The following is a 15,028-nucleotide window of genomic DNA, read 5'->3' as shown; positions in this document are numbered from 1 at the left end:
TATAAATACGCTCGACAGGCTGATACAAACTGGTTTTCATCACTGAAGCGAACCAGCGCTGTTGTATGCACGGCAAGATACGCAGTACTCGTTCCCTCTCTAGAGAGAACCGAGGTTACGTTAGTAACCAAGTACATTCTCTTACGAGAGTATCTCTCGTACTGCGTAATATCTTACGCTATGGGGAACACAATGCAACACGCCGTGCGTACTGGAATCCAACACCAAAGTCCCAAGGGCAGTAACCCGGGGCTCATATAGTGCATAATCACCGTAGACTCACAGAGAGTCGGAGAAGAGAGGCTTCAAGCATCATTCCCCATGAAATAGCATCCCACAGGAGCTAGTTATGTTAACAGTGTTTCACGCAGACAGGTTGAACGTGTTCAGCCTGAACTGGGTATAAGTACGGGTTATTCAACACCCATGGAGCTGTTCTATCGATCAGTGAGCGATGCACAAGCAAAACTCAGCATTCTGCGCCGGCGGAGCGGGGCAGATAGTACTAAATTTTAGACCGACAGCAGCTTGGCCTGTAAGGCGGGAACCTCTAGGTTATAAAACCTTATAAATGTAGACGGCGAGGCCCAGCCTGCCGCCATACAGATATCCTGCAAGGAAATCCCGCTAGATCACGCCCACGACGAGGCCACGCCTCTCGTGGAGTGCGCTCTGACACCAAAAGGACACTGCTGGCCCTTAGAAGTGTAAGCCAGCACTATGGCGTCGGCTATCCATCTGGATAGGCTCTGTTTTGATGCGGCCAGTCCCTTGGAGCATCCGCCGAACAAAACAAAGAGCTGCTCGAGCAGGGATACATAAGCTCTCAGTGCCCTGACAGGGCAAAGGAGACTCGCATCCTCCTCCTCATCATGAACCGGGAGGGCGCACAGGGAAATAACCTGGGCCCTGAACGGTGCGTTGAGGGATTTGGGCACGTACCCGTGCCTTGGTTTGAGTATGACTTTTGAGTCATTAGGCCCAAACTCCATACATGACGCGCTTACTGAGAGCGCTTGTAAGTCCCCTATGCGTTTCACTGAAGCGAGAGCCATAAGAAACACCGTTTTGAAAGACAGATGTTTCATGTCTGACAAATAGATCTGTGTGACAACATGTGGTACTAAATATGTTTGTGGAGAGGCACTGAGGGTTTGCCCTGAGCAAACATCAGGAAATCAGTTGGAAAACATTAGAAAGATTCCATTTCAGAGATGCCATCGGAGAGGCTCTTTAGATCAGTCGGATCTTATTTGACTTTCATGAGAGCCTGTGCACAACTTAAGTACTGAATATGGAATTTGTTTTTGTAACCAACTCCTAAAATACAGGCTTGCCTCATCAAACTATTTCTAATTAGATGTTACACCAAGCCAAAACAAATCCTATGGCAGCAGTTTTGTTATTGTTTATATTTTACCTTCATTGTCCTTCAGAGTGAAGTTTGGATTCTCTGGAAGGTCTTCTGGTACAGCAGACTCCCTTCGACTCCCTTTGCCTGAAAGAGGTCTCTCCTCACCGGTATAGGCAACGGGGGAGTGCTGGTCAGCCGCATTAGGACAGGGAACCAAATCTGGTTCGTCCAGAGCGGAGTCACGAGCAGCACTGGGCATCCGTTTTCCCTGATTCGTTCCAGCACTTGAGGCAGGAGCGAGACGGGGAAAAGCATAGAGGGGGCAGCAGGGCCATACGTGGGCCACCGCATCCCTGCTCTTGGAGAAAAAGGCAAGCGGGCTGTGGTACCGGCTTGTTTACTGCAAAATACACTGGAACAGTCACATTGTTTGGAACTGAACGAGCGAGAAGTTTCGGTGGAGTCTGGCTGCGGCGAAACTTAAACACCGTGGGCCTTAGCTGACTATATGTGTGTTGGTTTCTTTTACAGAAAACGTGGCACATGCAGTGTGTAGTGTTTGTGGACACTGGGTTGTGGGCACATTCACTACATTTAATGCACAATTGACATGAGTCGATCTCATTTGTGCGAGCCCTGCACTGTGGCGGGCTGTGTTTGTGTGTAGAAATGAACACTGGGCTGTTGGCATTTTTATTACACTCATAACCAAAAAATACACTGCTTATATGATATTTCTGGGTCGCCGTGGAAACGGCATTTGTGTGCAGGCAAGCGGGCCATGGTACCGGCTTGTTTACTGCAAAATACACTGGAACAGTCGCATTTTCTTGGAACTGAATGAGCGAAAAGTTTGGGTGTAAGTCTGGCCGCGGCAAGACTACATTTTATCTGTTGCGAGAGCTGGGATCGAACACGGGTTGAGCCACAGGGGGAAACGACAAAAGCTTAAAATAGCCCGAGCGGATAAGAGAGCGTCATCACAGTTTTGTGTGTGTCGGCGTTTGTTTGCAGATGTGCGTGTTATACAACAGGCTCATTGCTGCAATATTGACATTTTCAGCCGTTCAAACTAAGAGGAGCTGAGAAATGTTTGAGAAATGGAGATTGGTCCGGCCTCGGCGGGACTAAAACACACTCTTTCCTCATTTCGCCGGTGACGCACGCCCACGGGGGGCGTCGAGCAGATAAGAGAGCGTCATCACAGTTCTGTGTGTCGGCGTTTGTTTGCAGGCGTGCGTGTTATACAACAGGCTCACTGCAGCAATATTGACATTTTACGCCGCTCAAACTAAGAGGAGCTGAGAAATGTTTCGAAATGGAGATTGGTCCGGCCTCGGCGGGACTAAAACACACTCTGTCCTCATTTCGCCGGTGACGCACGCCCACGGGGGGCGGGGTAGGTTTCTTATAACGTAAAGAAAGCTAGCCGCGGTTTTGATGCTGGCCCGTTTCTCTGACGACTCGCTGGCAGAAGGGGGGGAGGTCCACAGAGCTCACTCAATCCTCACTGTCCGACGCCAGGATAGCGCAGCTGGCCTTCTCTACAGATGCAGCTATCTCGTCGTCATAATGGCGGAGGCGGCGGCGCGCGGCGGCCGTTTTCCGTCAGTGAGCGACTCGATTGAAGCTGGTGAAGCTGGCGGGCGAACCGGCGAGCTTTCACGGGCTGGAGAAGGCTCGGGGACCCGCTGAGTACGGCGGTTTACGGCGCGGCACTACAGCGGGCGGGAGTGCAGACTCGGAGAAAAAATGCCAGGCGAGTCCTCAGAGTCACCATGGCAATAGCTCGCTCAGTGAGCGTGAGAGCTGCATGATCCTTACCCAGGCGGGAAACGCAGATGAAATGGCGGTCCCTGTCACTGAGTGCGGCTCGGCACGAACGAAGGAACGAAGCATCTTTAAAAAGACGCTGCTCTTTTAGATAAAGAGAGAGAGAGTGTGAGTCGCGACGGCGAACACACACTCTCAGCAGAGTAAAAGGATATTGACGCCGGAAAGCGTAGCAGGTAGGGCGGCTGAAGGAGGCGAGGTGAAGGCCAGCGTGCTTCAGGCTCGAAGGCTCGTCCCGCAGAAGGCTTACTGTCAGACGGCGCTGCTTCTCACTCCGGATCCAGCGATGCGTGTCAGTTTGTATCAGCCTGTCGAGCGTATTTATACGCCAAGGCCACGCCTATTCTGGCGGGACGTGACGAAATGGGTGCAAAGCGCCCCATTGGGTATCACGTCACGCAGGGCCTCTCTTGATAGGCTGCTGCTGTTGCCGCAGGGCAGCCAATAGGCGCGCAAGCCGTCTTGCCTATGTCTGCATGCTGCTGCACAGCGTTTTACATTAATTCAAAATTAAGGAGAATTTTTGGCTTCAATATCTTGTGGAAAAGAGATTTTCCCCATAGTGTAAGATATTACGCAGTACGAGAGATACTCTCGTGAGAGAACAAGCTCAAGCTTAGTTCTTTCTTACTCCAAAATTAAAGTTGAATGATAAGTGGCACTAAAAATATCTAAAAGAGATGCTTTTGCATCTCTGAGAGTCTGGTTGTGTCACTATTTATAACCCAGAAATGTAATTGGATCACCTGGGCTTCTTCTTCTTCTCCAATTTTGAAAGACATTAACTTCAGACTGCTGACCCGAAGCCCCTTGGCCAGTTGGGTGTTTGGATTACAGTCATTGAACAGATAGCTGGTTTGAAGCATTGCTCAGCCTCATGATGTTTTGTCAGCTTGTTAACCTAATTGGCTCCTGCTAGCACATCAGCTGTAAGTGGGAGTTTCCTCATGCATTGTCTGGACCAATTATTGAAGCCTTTCACCTGTCTGTGCTGCATGACACATGTTAGACCAGGGGTTTCTCTCTCTAGAGCACTTTTACATCAGAGCATCTGATGTGGATTCGAATTGGTTTTATGTAAGATTTTGCACAGTTTGTTGGTGTTTCGGTAGTTCAGTTTATGTTTGTAATTGGTATGAAATCAACCGGTTCTAATATCAGAATGGAACAGATATTCTTTAAATACAATTATACACCTGTGCAAGCTACTGTTCACTCTTATTCAAATATAATGCAAATTTTTCTCAATAAACTGAATCTGGGAAAAGCTTGCATTTGTTGCCGTTTTGGTGGTTAATTCAAAGGCATGATTCAGGACTAAACAATGAGATTTTTACCAGCCCTGTCAACATTTTTAGTGGCTGCATCTTATAAAAAATTGTAACAACAGAAATATATTACATTTTGAAATATTAAAATAGTAAAAGTAATTTAAATTTTAATAATATTTCATAATATTACTGTTTCACTGTATCAAATAATCAAATAAATAAAGCCTGTGCGAGCATAAGAAACTTCCCTCAAACACATTTTTACAAAAATTGGTAACACTTTAGTTTAGGGTCCAATTCTCACTAGTTGCTTATTAGCATTCATATTACTAGGATATTTTCTGTTTATTAGTACTTATAAAGCACATACTAATGCCTTAATCTGCATGACCATATTCTACATCCCTTAATCCTACCCCATACCTAAACTTAACAACTACCTTACTAACTATTAATAAGCAGCAATTAGGAGAATATTGAGGCAAAAGTCATAGGTAATAGTTAGATTCTGATTCTGAGATAATAGTGAGAATTGGACCGTAATCTAAAGTGTGACCAACAGAAGGGAGTAGAATAAAACTTAAGTTCGGAAGCAAGAGTATAAAAAACACCAGTGTAACTCTGCATTACAGCTTTCTTCCCAAATTACAGTGCAGTGAAAATCAAAAGGAAAGAGTTTCCTGTGAGTTGATGCCAGTACAAGCAATGTGGTTCTGCCTTATCTCTGTGGAAACACTCAATCAAGGGCCACAGCATGACAGCAATCCCTGATTATCTTACAAAGTTACAATCATGAATTTCAGTAATTGGGAGGAGGATTTTATTTAGACGTTAGATGGACTGATCTGAGGCAAGCAGACCAAAAGTCATAATAAATGAGAGCCAACATCTACGCTTACAAATGGACCTCTGCCGTATAAAAGACAGTAAATGGGTTACTGGGCTTGAATGAAACAGAATATGTATAAAAAGCTCCATGGTGCTTTAAAAGCAGCCTTTAATTAGGAAATGCTCCAAAATAAAAAACACAACTATGTATATTAATCACACATTTTCTTTCAGGCAGAATCATTGACCATACCTTTACACTTCGAAGTTTTGCTTACCTGGACAATCAATGGAGGGACATAAACCTCTCAGGTTTCAAGAAAAATATATGTTTATGGCTTTGGAACGTGATTGTGAGTAAATGATGACCGAATTTTCATCATTTACCCTTCAAATGCCCTTAATGGTTTAGCAGACACAAATGTCTGGAGATGACCTTTGATATTTAATCACCCCCCCCCCCCCCCCCCCACCCCCCCAAAAAAGTATTTCCACCCACTGTGTGTGAATTGTGTGTGTTCAACCGCTTAAATCGTAATCTCATTCAAGGGTAAAGCTATAACGGCTATGCCGCTGCACATGGGCCTAGATTTCAACATGCAATGATTAACATTTCCTGTGAGCCATTCTTAGTGCGCTTGATGCTGACTCCTATCTGCCGGTGAATACATTGGTACACGCTGAATTATTTATAGGTTTAAGAGCCTCCAAAGTCTGTCGAGCCACAGATAAATCCATCCTTGATGGTGTCAGACATCTCATAAAAGAAGCGTATGTGTTTCTCATTTATGCATGTGTCCATAGTATTTGTGTACATGGGAGTGTGTGGGTTCATACATATGTGAGAACTGAATGGCAGAATTTCAGAACCATGAAAAAAGATGGTTTGAGAAAATAATAGGGCAGGAGAAAAGGACAGGAGAAAAGTGCAGATAGGAAAAACGGTTTCAAGGGTTCAGATGGGAGCTGACAGGTCGAAAAAGAGTGATAGGGACACACTGAGAAAAGGAATGAGAAGTGATAACTAACCTGGCCTGCCTTGGAGCCTTCACACACAACCAGAGCACTGTCTGTGGCAATATAGGGGGCATTGTCATTGACATCCAAGACCTGGATTGTGACTGGTACATAGCTCACCAGACTTGGATTGTCTGAAAAAAAAAAAGAGACAAATATTCAATCATGGATATTTTCTGTCAGGACAGTTAAAAAATAACCAGCAAAACAATGATGAATGAATGATATATGAGAGATTTCACATGATTGAAGTCATGCCATATCAGGACACACTGGTGTGAAGCTTAATTGACTTAATTGACAATATTTGCTGATGAATACCACGTTTTATTTACAAAATAGAGATATTGTAACCCTTTTTGGGGGTTTCTTTAACTGTGAGAACCTGGTAGTTTATTTGTCCAACAGTATATACATACATCACAGTTGTTGTCATTTTTGCACTGAAAATTTTCACCACAATGTAATTTCCAGCCCACATCTAAAATGCTCTTTATTGTGGAAATGACAAGGAAATTACATTTTGAACTTTTAACAAAATGACTGACTCCTTTTTCTTGCCACAGTTAATTTCCCATTTACATTTCAAATAACAATTAATTAATATTTTTATATTTTTGGCATAATTAGACAAAATTACTGCACACATCTTTTTTTTCTGTAACACTTTACAATAAGGTTAATTTACTAACATTAACAAACAATGAGCAATACTTGTGTTACATTATTTATTTATCTTTGCTGATGTTAGTTAATATAAATGCAACTGTTCATTGTTGGTTAATGTTGGCTCAGCTTCATTTAATAATATTAAAATATTATTAACTTTTGATTTTAATAATGTATTAGTAAATGTAAAAATTAAGCTTTACACTAAGTATTTTTCATAGTTTGTTGATGTTAACTATAGTTAACTATTAGTGAAAGTAAAGTGTTACCAAAGTGTTGGGATGGAAATGACACCATAACACCATAATGATTTTCACACAATACATTTTGAGAAGAATCATTAACATTTTCAACATGTAATTGCTTCCTGTCAAGCCTCCGCTGTCCTTCACACTAAAGGCAAAAATGTGCAAAATAAATCCTGAAAAGCCTGAAGTTGAAAATATATTTTCATGATGTAACATTATAGTTATTGCATTTACCATGTTGAAAACCTTATAGTGAAAAATAAATAATTCATGTTTCTCTCATGGGATTCACTGAAGCATGACGAGAATTTAAAATTCGTGTGGGAAACGTTAGACCCATTTTGGAGTCATGTGCGAGGAATGTCGTTCAGTATAATGGAACTGAGATTAACTACAGTGACCTAAGTTTATCAGTTCAGTATCAGCAATAACAGAGGGCAGTTTCAGCCCATTAGCTGAACACCATTGTGAAGAAAAGTGTAGAGGAAAGATAATTGCTTAGATAAGCATCTGTAAAAAAAGAAGAAGAAACAAATAGGAAAAAGAGAAGAAAATTGATTGACCCTGTCCACCTTCAAAGCCACACCAGCATGCTTGCAGCAGCCTCAGCATCAATCCCACAATGACACAATCCTTCAAGGAGACATTTGTTTTGGTCAGTATCAATGATTCAGACTTCAGGGCCTATGATTCCCTCTTGGACAAGGTGTTCTCTCTCCAAATTTCAAGAAGAATGCTTGATTCAAAATGAAGTTATCATTGGTAAAATGGTTCCCTGTGTTTTCCTCAGAAACCAACATAAAAACAAAAATCAATGAATACAGACAGGATTCTGGCCCGAGAGCAGTACATACCAATCTCTGAAGCCATCACTGTGATGTTGTGCCAGGCTACCTCCTCTCGGTCTAGACTTCTGGTGGTTGTAATCAGTCCACTGTCAACATCTATGCTGAAAAGTGCATCACCTTCTGCATTTTGGTCAATGGAATACCTAAAATTGCAATACAGAAAAGTTAAACTCAAAGATATTGTTCAAGTTATGATGATATGCATTTCAGATGCATTTCTGAAGACTATGCTTTAATAGTCATTTTAATGCTGAAAAAAAGTGTCCTTCAGTTTGAAAAAAATGTATTCTGTTAACCAATGATTATCCAAAAGCAGATTCTTATAAGCCTCATGATTATAAATGCATTTCCTGTCACCTACGATTTACACATAATTTCTGTTTAGACGGGACTTCAAGATGCTTTGTCACACTTAACCAGTTGATGATTAGTGAATAGTTTTATGCATTTAGCTAGCTGCAGAAGAAAACCCTCAGATCTCTCTGAACAGGAGTCGACATTATTGATATTTACTGATAACAAAAAACTTCATTTGAATGCTGTCTATAGGCAACATCACGCAAGATATAAAAGGCAATATGTTTATAACAATTTCTTAATTCCACTTTTTAAGAAAAATTCAACTTTTTTTCTTAATTAAAAATAAATATTATTAAGGGTCAATCCATTTCTGATAATTCCCGGTTGCTATTGTCACGCAGGTTGTTTATGCATTTAACTTGTGGCCACGAGAAATAAATTTCGTTCCTTGAATAATATGAAGTCGTGGACACGAGCAAAGTATGTCGTTCTCTCAACATATGATCTCAAGGCCACGACTTTACACCGCGTGGCCACGACATAAGGATGACCTTCTTATGGATGACATAAGGATGACATAAGGATGATCTCGTGGCCACGACTTATCACGTTCTCATGAGTTAATATTAAGTTCCCAGAAATTTATATTTCGTGGCCACGACAAAACTAAGTGCCCCCTCCCGGTAACCGTAATAAACCTTCAAGCCTTCAAGGCTTTTTAAAGTTTTTTTTTTTTTTTTTTTACAAAACTTTAAGATGAAGCTTAAAGGCTTGAATGTTTATATACCACAGATATCTGAGGGTTTTCTTCTGCAGCTAGATAAATGCATTCATAAAAAAATATTTTCTAATCATCAACTGTTTACTATATTTGATAATATATATTATATTATGTTACTATATTATTATAATATTATTATATATTATATATATATTATTATACTATTATAATATGATAAGTTGAAATCAATAGTTGACAATCAACAAATGACAGGAAGAGCTTGCCACTACTACAGTTTTCTATGGGACAATATTCTACCGAATCTCACATAGCACAGAGATTTTAACGCAATTGCATGCTGTGACAACCTCTGCTGTTGGTTTTGGGACTTGCTGTTTGGTACCTGAGCCCACTAATTACCTCAATTGGCAGTCAACTGGAAGAACCTGTGACCGTGCCTTAGACGCTTCTTAAGAGATCACCAACTGAGCCAAGAGAGAGGGAACTTTGGTTTTGGACTTTGCTTGCGTTGCATTTTGTTACCTTTTGCATTTACATTTCAACTTCAACATTGCATTACACTTTTCAATGTTTCAATGATGACTACAAAAACACTGTTATTTTCTTTAATTGTTTTCATTCTATTATTTAGTGTTGCCTTATTCTTGCATTACTTTTGAGCCTATAAATTGGTTTACGTGTGTCCCTTGTTTTTGTTGCTTCCCAGGAGCCATGGGTCGTAGCTCTTTTTTAAAAATTCTGCATCCTATTTACTACCTCCATTTGAATTCAGTAATTGAATTAGAATTTAAAAGGCCTTCTCAATTTAATACCGAATGGTGGATAATATTACTGCATGTACGCTACACTACAGTACTGTCAGAGGCAGGCTATGACATTTTCTCTGATAGCCATTTAAAATATACCTCAAGGCCGTATAGCATTATTCTCTCAGAAAACTCACCTGACTTTGCTTCTAGTGCTGTCCGGGTCTTGAGCAGTTACCATGCCAACCTCTGTCCGAGCCGGAGCGTTTTCATACACGTCTATGATATAGTAGTCCATAGTAAACACTGGAGCCTCATCAACATCCCCGATGATGAGCTTGAGCGTGGTGCTGTCTTTGAAAGGGCCCAGGTAAGAAAAACGAGGATCCAGATGGGTGTTGACACCTTCAATGTTCAAAGAGTATGCCTTCTTCTTCTCGTAGTCCAGAGGCTAGAAAGGACATCAGTGATAAGATCAAGGGAGAAGCAGAAATGACATTTTGGCCAGCATGGAAAAAGGCTGAAAGAGCAGACATGAATTTACATGAAGCATCGGTTCTGTGTGAACATCTAGATCAGACCTTTCTGAGGGAGATGATTCCTTCTCTCTTGTCACTGTCTGTAGAGATGGAAAACATGGTAGCTCCTTCTTCATTGGTAATTCTGTAAGTCATCTCAGCGTTGATACCAAGGTCTTCATCGTTTGCTTTGATTTTACCAACTGCTTTCCCTACCTCAGCAGATTCTGGCACATAAAGCTGATAGTTCTCTGAAGTGGATAATAAACACAAACAGAACAGATGTGATTTTATTAAACATTTGAAGGTGTTTGATGCAAATATTAAAAAGTGTTGCTTGCGCTCTGCTGATTTGTAGGGTTTATATGGGATAAACCTGAGCAAACTCAATAAAAGCTTTTTTTTTGTGCACAAAATAAAGCTCAAACGAATGCAGCCATTTGGGATACATTCAAAGTACATTCACAGGGATTTAGGGATTAGATGGTCTCTGTTGAAGGGGCGTGCCTAAAATCCTGACTTTTTCAATGGTGAAAGAGACTGAGTGAAGCAGAGACTCATACTTTGAGGGAATCGTGGTGGATTGTCATTGACGTCTGTCAGTGAGATGTTGACTGTGGTAGATCCGGACAGACCCCCAACAGAGCCGGCCATGTCTTTGGCTTGGATGATGACGGAGTACATCTCTTTAGTTTCTCTGTCCATGTTCGGCAAAGCCGTCCTTATGACACCTGTGACCCAGAGGGTAGAAAGCATAAATTTAGCTCCCGCTGACCTAAATACCCCATATCCCATTGTTGGACATTCAAAATTGTATTCCTATTTTCTGCAAATTACGGTGTTTAAGAACAAATATTAAATGTAAAACGGGCAAAATTTGGAGTTGCCATTATTCACATTATTTATATTATTGATCTGCCTTCATTGACACCATTATATGAGAACTGAACTGAGCTGGACGATGACATCACTGTTTCCTCCAGAGCGGGTATATACATAAATTAACTAAATTAATAACTTTTTACAACAAAACTGAACCATCACTGAACTTATTTAAGTTAGAGTATGACACTATTTTCTTCTACATCTGCTGTAATGGCAGAAACAAACTTTGTTGCATTATTTTCCTGTTATCACTGTAAACTGTATCACTGCTTTGAAACAATCTGTATTGTAAAAAGCGCTATATAAATAAAGGTGACTTGACTTGACAGTAATTATGAATCTGTATATTGGCCTAGTTGTTCTTATTATTCCTCCTGGAGGTATATAAAAAAGAAGGTACTGATTAGATAAGAGTGAACTACCAAATTCAACTGAGCACTTTTACTTACTTAATCAGAGTTTCTTGTTAGTTAGTAGTAATTACTAGAATGTTAATATTGCGGCACTCATTTGTGTTGTTATTCATTAATGATTGAACAGTATTCTAAAGTGTTACCTATTATTTTATATTATACTTACACTGCTATTCAAAGGTTTAGGGTCATTAAGGTTTTTTTTCTTTAAAGTAATGAATACTTTTATTTGTCACGGATGCATTAATTTACTAAAAAGACAAAGGCACTTAAAATGTTACAAACATTTCTATTTCAAATAAAAAATTACACAGTATCTACAACATATTAAGCAGCACAACCATAAAAGCCACAAACAAGTCATCCACACAACTTGTGCACTATATTTTAATTCCTTTTAAGCCATATTACATCTCTGTGTGAGGATTAGGCTGATAAGAATTCATTATTCACAGAACATCTTGCTTGATAGCCATGGCCACCTTTCAGTTTCATTATATGGAAAAGAGCTGCTTGAACATTCAGCCTAACATCTCCTTTTGTTTTCTACAGAAGAAAGGAAGAGAAATGGATTTCGAAAGACATTAAGGTGATTAAATTCATTTTGGGGTGAATTATCCCTTTAAATCAAACTTCTAATCGTTTGATGGCATTTCCAGCAATAAGAGCTCTATTTATTGGAAGAGTACGTGTCCAGAATATCATTTGTACATATTGTAGATATTTGACCCCTATTGAGGTTGTGAGCTCACAACGAAAGGTTATCCTCTGATTAGCCCCAGCTCTGACCTGGTCCAGGTTCTTTTCGAGCTTGACAACACACCAGCAGGCGAGTGCTGACCTCTTAACTCTATGCACTGTTCGTATGTGGTGTAAGCCCTTAGCATGAACCCTACTGTCCAGATGTGCGCACACACACATGTGCAAAAAGCATGCTGGTGATCATCTCTTGCATACTCCACAACTCTAAAGCAAAGTCTGCCATCTGCTCCAAGTGTTCCCTCAGGAGATAGAGGATAATACAGGGATGAAGGGAAGGCTGCAAAGCAGAACAGCTTGGGTTTGCCATTTGAACTTGCATTTGAGCCCCTTTACGCCATGAGATCCCATGGTGATATTTACTGAAATGAGCATCAACTGACAAGACACACTCAGGCACCAATGCACCAAAACAGCAAAGGGTGTCTTTAAAAACAAATGGAAATCGATAGCATCATTTAAAAAAGCACAAGCTTTGTCAATACATAGCATTAGGTAAATTTTATTTACTTGTTAATAATATAGCAGTATAGGATACTTGACTGTTTCATCAAATAACTGTATTAAATGCCTTTATATAGTCACACTCAAGGTTACCCATAAATGCCATTATTTTCTATTGATGTTTTACAATTATGCAACCTGATGCTGTACTGATGTATACATTTAACATGGTGTACTGATGTATACATTTAACACACACACACACACACACACACACACACACACACACACACACACACACACACACACACACACACACACACACACACACACACACACACACACACACACACGCGCACACACACGCACACGCACGCACACACACACACGCACACTCGCACTCACACACAAATATACAGTATTATTAAATCTGATTTTATTGCTTTCAGCTTTACGACAGTTAATTACTGTTTGCGGATAACATTTAAATAAACTAAAATGGAAAAAAAAAATCTCTCTTCATTTATAATTGCCATGGGTTTACCTGCATAAAGCAATAAAAACACTAGGGTGCTTTTTGCCCAAAAGTCGTGGACATGCAACATTTATGAGAACTGATTAGAGTAAAAGGTCTCTTAATTGTCTCCAAGGGCTCTGGTGGAGCATTAACCAGTCGCACAGCAGACACTAACATCTCACAGGCAGGGGCTGTGTTCGAAATCGCCCCCTATACTCTCATTCACTATTCCCTACATTACTCCACTAATATACTTGAATGGAAATAAGTGAGTGAATTCAGACACTGAGTATGCTGAAAAGGCTGAGCTTTTGGATAGTTTGTGCTTGCTGTTTAATAATCATTTGAAACTGGCAGTTCCAGTAGTGTGAAGAGATTTCTTGAATTATGTCATGGAAACAAGCATGTATAAACCTTTTTTAAACTATTTAATAATCAAGTAAAAAGGAATTTATACCTGAATGATATTACGCTGTAGCCACATTGGACCAGCGGTTTGTAAAGTGGATGGATGATTCAGCTGCGGGTGCCATCTTCTGGCAAGATGCGGGAATACATTAGGCGTGACCCTAACAGTGCATTATTGGTATTCTCTAGCCGTTGAGCGTACATTATTTGTACACTTGTTATTGCAGTGCATTATGGGATTGAATGAGTGCAGGCGATAACGTCCACAATGGTTTTGGACACCACTACAAATTTACAGGTAAAGGGGGGCGATTTCAGACACAGCCAGACTTATCGGACACCAGTCATGCCATTCTGTACTCACATTCTCAAGTTCAAGGCGGCAGTCCAAAACAGTGAATCTAATCACAATACAGGCAACAGTTCACTTCTAGAACGAGCAGTCAATTGAAGTGGCGTCAATGAGTTTGAATTAAGGTTGTTGGAAAAAAAAAACCCCAGCATGAACGAAAAGAGAAAGTGCGATCTATATTATTTCTCTATGAAGCATATTTATTCAAGCCACAAAAACAAACATGCCTACTGAAAAATGCACTGTACACAATCATAGGGTGAAGTCAAAATGTACATAATACTGTATATTTGTCCTAAGTCATATTTTAATGGAAAACTATTTGAGTGATGCTCTGGTGCTTTTTTAAACACAGCGTTTCTCTCTGAGTGCAACCCTCGTTGTTTACTCTTTGTTTTGCTAATGTTTGAGGCTCCTTTTAGCGGAAGGGGTCTGATAGCGATGCCATGCAAAGTGATAGAACAAATTGACTAGTGTCAATCCAAATTGGCTAGTGTGTTGGTATGCATTACACACGACAGTGGATTTTCACCTACATTTGACTGGTTGGTGGGTGTTAATTTCAAACCCTAATCGTAATCATTATGATCGCAACTTGTAATAATTGCTTCAATGAGATCATTGTTTCTCCATTATGAATACATGATAATAACTAACTGCATGATTTGTATTATCTTAGAACTGTCCATTTTTTACATAGGCTATGGACATTACTTTGACACAGTCACCTCTGATAATGGATCACTCTAAATTGTAATGTACAAAACATGATTTTTCCTGTAAAGCTGCTTTGAAATTAAATGTATTGTGAGAAGCGCTATACAAATAAACGTGAATTGAATTGAATTGAACATCTACCTGAAAAAAAATACTGTA

General features: G+C 40.3%; 1 pseudogene across 1 annotated transcript in view; it reads right to left on the bottom strand.

Moving 5' to 3' along the window:
* Positions 1 to 15,028, bottom strand: part of LOC143737669 (cadherin-18-like) — an 82,275-nt pseudogene that overhangs the window by 17,747 nt on the left and 49,500 nt on the right. Inside the window, exons 5-9 of the transcript XR_013203694.1 lie at positions 10,938 to 11,105; positions 10,438 to 10,625; positions 10,054 to 10,307; positions 8,075 to 8,211; positions 6,316 to 6,437 (exon numbers count right to left, since the gene is read on the bottom strand). The product of XR_013203694.1 is annotated as a cadherin-18-like (transcript). The remainder of the gene's footprint in view (positions 1 to 6,315; positions 6,438 to 8,074; positions 8,212 to 10,053; positions 10,308 to 10,437; positions 10,626 to 10,937; positions 11,106 to 15,028) is intronic.

Source organism: Siphateles boraxobius, unplaced genomic scaffold (genome assembly GCF_051911475.1).
Source record: "Siphateles boraxobius isolate OS27281-9 unplaced genomic scaffold, OSU_SipBor_1 1, whole genome shotgun sequence".
In the NCBI taxonomy this organism is placed as follows: Eukaryota; Metazoa; Chordata; class Actinopteri; order Cypriniformes; family Leuciscidae; genus Siphateles; species Siphateles boraxobius.
Note: the sequence above shows the minus strand (reverse complement) of the source record. Positions and strands in the feature narration are given on the sequence as shown.